The following is a 6,388-nucleotide window of genomic DNA, read 5'->3' on the forward strand; positions in this document are numbered from 1 at the left end:
AGAAAGAAAAGAAAAAGATGCATAGTTTGGTTATGTAGAAATCGAGTAGAGCAGTTCAGAGGATGGATAAGGTCAGGGGTCAAAGCTGCCAGAAAAAAATTAAAAAGGAGTGTTAGACTCACAGAACCTCTGCTGTCCCTTCCCTCCCCCTTGTACCAGCCTCACATGTGACCCCTCTGTCCAAGCACTGTATGATCCTCCTTTTTAAGTACCACCTCATATGTTTCATATGTTATGGTCTCAGATGAAGAGACTGCTCATTTGCAGAGTTGACTCTTTCTGAAAGGCCTAATCTATCCTTTCTCCAAAATTTAGAACCTCAAACCAGTAGCATTTTCAGATCTGACTTAAAACAGTGAGCAATAAAGAATAAATTTTGTCATCTTTTCCTACTCCTTCTGTTAATAATAGCCAAGATCCGAAACCTGGAGCAATGCTGTCAGAGCTTCTTGTGATCTGTGCACTTGGGTGTTCATGTTCATTACAAGTGGCTTTATATTTACAGAGCTAATAGACCTAACTAAATATTTCTATTTTTTTCATGACACTTGACCACCCCATCCACCGACTGCGTTTGTGCAAACATGTCTGCTCGATAGATAGATCAGGATAAAAGTGGTGGGCTGGGTATGGTGCTAGTTGGAAAGCTTCATTCAATACATCCGAACATATATTTATAAGTAGGACTTTAAAAGCAGTAATAGCTCATTCTTGCATATAATAAAGGGGAAGTGATGATTCCTAATCCCCAGATGTAGAAATACACAGAGAAACAGAGTTGTCCCAAACCATACTAAATCAAACCAATGAACATTTATATTTATTATATGTAAACAACTGATTTACATATGATTGGCAGTGCAAATCAGCTTCAGCCAAGGATGAAAGACTCACAGACATCTAACTTTCTAGTTCCCTGACCAGCCCACCAGGTGAAGATATTGATCATAGCGGCATTCATATTCTGACATTATCCAGCTCATTCATTCCAAAGGTATGGGAAATCACTGGGTGACAAAGGAGATCAGCTTATTGGGAGTACTTCATAGAGGTGTAGTGCATGGATCAATGCTTATCAGAGAAACCTCAACAATCACACATTACTGTCCTTTTTGGAATAAAACATAAAAAAGAGATTTTTGTCAATGAGACCATGTTAGTACAGATTAGTAATAGACAAAGTGAAAGCACTTGTCTGACCCATCCCTGGAGGTTCATCTCCCATTCTCTCTCCCTTCTTCAAGGAATAGATGGAGGTGGTGGAGGAAGTCCAAATATCTGAGCCATTTCTGATCCATCTTAGACTGTCACAGGCATGAGGAAAGAGGGTAAGGCCTGAATTCTTGCCACCACCATAAATAGTGTTTTTTTTTTCCTTCTCATTATCATCTCTCCCAGTGCTGATTATTAAATAGCTTCTATTGGCTCTTGCAAAATTTTCTCATTTCAAAATGCATTTGTCATATCCATTTATATTACTCATTTGAATCTGAATGGCAAGAAACATAAAAATATGGTATAAGTTATTAGATGTTATTAATATTTTTAGAAACATGAATGTGGTGTGTGACTAAATTTTAACTTGGCTTTAACATTATTTAAAATCTGAATTAAAATACCAGAACATTACTATTATAATACAAATAATGAAAATGAAGATGGCCAAGAAGCTAAATAATTGCCAAGAGAGTGAAAAACAAAAAAGGGTTCTGGGAATAAAGGCATTCTTGACCTTGTATTCATTTTTCATCAAATGGCAAAAACCGCAATTCCCTTTGCGCCAGCCTAATAGAAGGTCAAGGGCGCAGTTCATTAACAAATCCTAAGGTCCTTTATCGGTCCCTATTGTCTCTTACCCTTCATCATTAGGCATTGTTAAACACCCCTTGACTTCATGACTCAGGATAAAGTTTCTGAAGTTAAATGCCTTATCTTATTTTTCTTTGTATTACCAGTACTTATAGAAATGCTTGACACATAGTAAGTGCTTAATAAAAGTTTGCTAGATGACTAAGTGATCTTCCCTTGCTTCCTAGATTGAATCATCCACTCCTCAGCTCCTGGAAATTTCTGGTGTGCTCCATACACATGACTTTCTAGTGCACACCTCAGGTTCGACCCTCCCATCCCACAGGAGCTCCTGCCCTAATTTCTTACTTCTTACTGAATACTTCTCTCTCAGACTGAAATGAAGCCACAGTCATCTTTCTTCGTCATCTAAGATTCTGTACACTACAACCTCAAAGGCAGCATTATTTCTGCCTCCCAAGTTGAAAACACTGGTATCACCTTTGCCGTGTGCCTCTTCTTCATTTCCTACAGACAATCATTAACTTCTGTCCATTTTTTTTGACACATTCTTTGAAAAAGCTAATATTCACCCACCACTTAGTCTCATTTGCCATTGCAATCACTCTGGTTGAAATGACTCATTTAATAACTGTGGTAGACTCTTAATCTGGTTTCTATGCTTTATCTCACAAATGAAAACCAGATTTTCCTTTCTTAAATACCACTTTAATTGTGAAATTTCAAGTTTCAAAAATTTATGATGATGTCTTTTTTGCCTCTTCATCAAGTTTAAACTTCTGACTAGGCTATTTATAATCTTAGCAATTTCAATTTTATCTCCCATTTTTCCCCAAAGGAACTATCTCCTCTTGTTAGTCCAGTTATCTCACTGATATACCACATTTATAGCTGTAACTTTGGTTTTTCTCACCTTCTCATAGAAAAGCTTTTCATAGCCTCATTGAAATCTTAAGCTTGTTCAATGTCCACCTTCAATCCTATCTTTTTCATGAAGCTTTCACTGACTCCCCAGTTCTCTCTCTCTCATTGAGCATAAATGGTGCTTGCTAGCTGCACAAACCATTTGAAACCTCTTACAGGCTGAGCTGTGTCACCTCAAAATTCACATGTTAAATCTTAACCTTCAGTACCTCAGAATGTGACTGTATTTGGAGATAGGGTCTTTAGCGAGGTAATTAAGTTAAAATGATGTCATTAAAATGGGCCCTAATCTAACGTGACTGCTGTCCTTATAAGAACCAGAGATTAAGACAGACACATACAAATAGAAGACCATGAGAATATGAGGATATAAAGCCAAGGAAAAAGGCCTCAGAGGAAAACAACCTTGCTAACATCTTGATCTTGACCTTCTAGCCTCCCGAATTGTGGGAAAGTAAGTTTCTGCTGTTTAACTCACTCAGTCTATGGTACTTTGCTATGGCAGCTCTGGAAAACTAATATAGAATGTAACCCCACCATCTTGCCACTTATTATTTTTTGCTGTGATTGTGTTTATTTTAAATAGTGGAACTAGAAGTCTCTGGATGGTGGGGATCATGACTTAGGTTTTGATGTCATTGTGTCATTTCACTGGTGGTCTAAATGTGGTAGTGTTTGGAGATGCAAAAATTGTGATTTCATTTCAGCTTAGAGATGTAGTGCTAAGTGAATAGCAGATATTCATCTGCTTCTGTGAACTGGATCACTCTTGTCACCACATATAAAAATAAATCCCTGATGCTTTAAAGATAAATGTAAATAAAAGAAATAACAAAGCTGTTGGAAGAAAATCTGGGATAATTCATGAACAATCTAGCGGTATGAATGTTTTAATCAAAACTCAGAAGTCATAAAAAAGATACACATATTTGCCTATTAAATATAGGCAAAAGCCTTTCTTTGGCAACAAGGTCAAAAGACATATGGTAGACTTGGAACGTTATATTTACAACACAGATATAAACAAAATGTTCATATTTTTAATATGCAAAGAGTGCTAACAAATGTCTACCAAAAACATAGACCAACAGAAAAGTGAGCAAAAGACTTAAGTAGAAAATTCAAGATGAGCAAATCCAAAAACCAAATTGAGGGAAGGCACCTGAATTAACTAGGAGATAAAGGAATATAAATGAAAATAAGATGCCATTTTACTCCAGACACATTAGTAAAGATTAAAAAGAAGGATATCACTGATGGACAGGATGTCAGGACAAGTGTATGCTCCCAAATTGTTGAAGAAAATGTCCATTGCTAGAGCCTTTTAGTAAAGCAATCTATTAAGACTAAAAATATCTTGTAACTCAATAACTTTATCCCTGGGGATTTATCCCATAATATTAAAATTCCAGTATACAAGTACATTTTCAAAGATATTTACTGCGACATTTTTCATGGTGGCAAAAAATGGAAAGAAAGAGAATATCTAACAACAGGGAAAAGGTTATATAATTATTGTGATTCACAAATAAAGGATTATGCAGCCATTAAAAATAATAAATTACAGCTATACTAGTTGATGCGCAGAGATTCCAGCAAAGGTACTGAGAAAAGCAAGTTGCTTAAGTGTTTGTATTATGATCATATTATTATACTATTTATATAAAACAATGATGAAAATCTCTGTTATGTATATACCTGCATGTATGTAAATCTGTAAAAAATACATGTTCTATAACAAGAGTTCCCTTGGTTGGGGGTAAGCAATGTGGGTTGGGAAGGGGAACAGAGGGGAGGAAACAGGAAAAAAAAAGAGGAAAAGAAAACAAAACATTACATTAAATGAGTCCTGGAATGGGACAGGCGTGGTGGCTCACACTTGTGATCTCAACACTTTGGGAGGCTGAGGCAGGTGGATTACTTGAGGCCAGGAGTTTGAGATCAGCCTGGCCAACATGGTGAAACCCCATCTCTACTAAAAATGCAAAAATTAGCTGGGTGTAGTGGCACATGCCTGTAATCCCAGCTAATAGTGAGGCTGAGGCAGGAGAATCACTTGAACCTGGAAGGCAGAGGTTGCAGTGAGCTGAGACTGTGCCACTGCATGCCAGCCTAGGTGACAGAGCAAAGGACTCTGTCTCAAAAAAAAAAAAAAGAATCCTGGAATGTATGGTGTGGTAGCATTGATGTAAAATTATAAATATGCATGTCGGTGTGTGCATATTACGGAGATTTAAAAAATCAAAATGCATTGAATTTTCAGAATTTCTGAAAATCGAATCTGCTATAGTGTTAGCTTCTTGACATTTTTTCTTCACCATAGTGTTGACTAGTCTTAAGGGGTGCCTCACTTAAGATATTGCAATGCAAGGTGGCCAGCCAGTAAATGAAAATGATGATGAATGTATTGTGTTCAACAGACTATGATTGCTCTGCTTAAATTCCTTTAGACTATTTTTTTTAAGAGCAAACTTCCCATGAGCTTATCAGCATGCAAATATTTCAGAGAGGCATATATTTATTTGCCCTCTAATGGATCTGTGATTTTTTTTCCTTTGGGAGACTATAAACACTGTCTACTAACATCATCCTAACCCCTTAATTACAAAAGTGACATAAACATTTATAATCACAAATTATCAGCAGCATATCAATGTGGGCACTAGCATAATTAGGTTTGTGGCTATTTTGTGTGATGTGTATGGTAAATATTAGCTTGTAAAGGTTATTGCTGTATTAAATAGCCAGAAGGTAAGATATTTATTTATATTGCAGTTGTGGTAATAACATCATTATGTGTTTTGGTTTATCAGAAATGCACTTTTTTTTTTTTGAATAATGAATCACCTAACATCTCAACTATTTTGCATTCAAAAGATAGATTTAAAACTCATTGCCAGGGAAAACTGCTTTAGAAAATTAGATTTCAGTATTATTCTCATTTTAATTACACTGTTTTGCTTAAGTATACAAGCAGAGTATAATTTGCAGAAGTATCACATGTCTAAATCAAATATTAGCAAAAACAGAAATGCATGTGTTACTATAATTTCTTCTTTAATAAATCAGTTTTTTGGTTTCTGTATATTTCCATTTCCTCCTAAGAGTTTATGACCTTCAAGCAATTGAGTGACCTATGGGAAATCTTAGTAGAGGAATTTTCACTGCTGCATGCTAAAGGCAGACTCACTCTAGTCATGGTTGCAACCTGCCTTCTGGAAGTTGCCGTTTCCACCAGTCACCTCGTTTGGCCTCAGCCAGGCTGGCTGTTTTGCACTGGCCCTTGACTTAGAGAGCGCTGCACAGAGTTCTGATCTTGTGGACAGGACAATTCCAAAGGAGTCCTCTCTGCCTTACACTGCCTCCCTCCTTTTGCTCCTATGGACATGTTCAATTCTCTCTCTCTTTTTAATTAAGAGATGGGGTCTCGTCATGTTACCTAGGCTGGTCTTGAATTCCTGGGCTTTAACCCTCTCACCTCAGCCTCCCGAGTAGCTGGGATTATAAGCCTGAGCCATCGTACCCTTAATTCTCATGCTTGCCCTGGATTTGACCTCTTGTGTCTACTCTGGGATATCTCTGTTCTCTTGTGTTTGAGTGAAAAGCTAAGGGTAGGTGCTTGTCCTACCCTCTGAGTGTCCTTAGGACTTAGGGG

At 37.0% G+C, this 6,388-nt stretch overlaps 1 protein-coding gene across 4 annotated transcripts in view; it reads right to left on the minus strand.

The window, feature by feature from the left end:
* Nucleotides 1-6,388, minus strand: part of MYO3A (myosin IIIA) — a 239,557-nt gene that overhangs the window by 19,512 nt on the left and 213,657 nt on the right. The window lies entirely within an intron of this gene.

This window comes from Cebus imitator, unplaced genomic scaffold, assembly GCF_001604975.1.
Source record: "Cebus imitator isolate Cc_AM_T3 unplaced genomic scaffold, Cebus_imitator-1.0 Scaffold92, whole genome shotgun sequence".
NCBI classification, from domain to species: Eukaryota; Metazoa; Chordata; class Mammalia; order Primates; family Cebidae; genus Cebus; species Cebus imitator.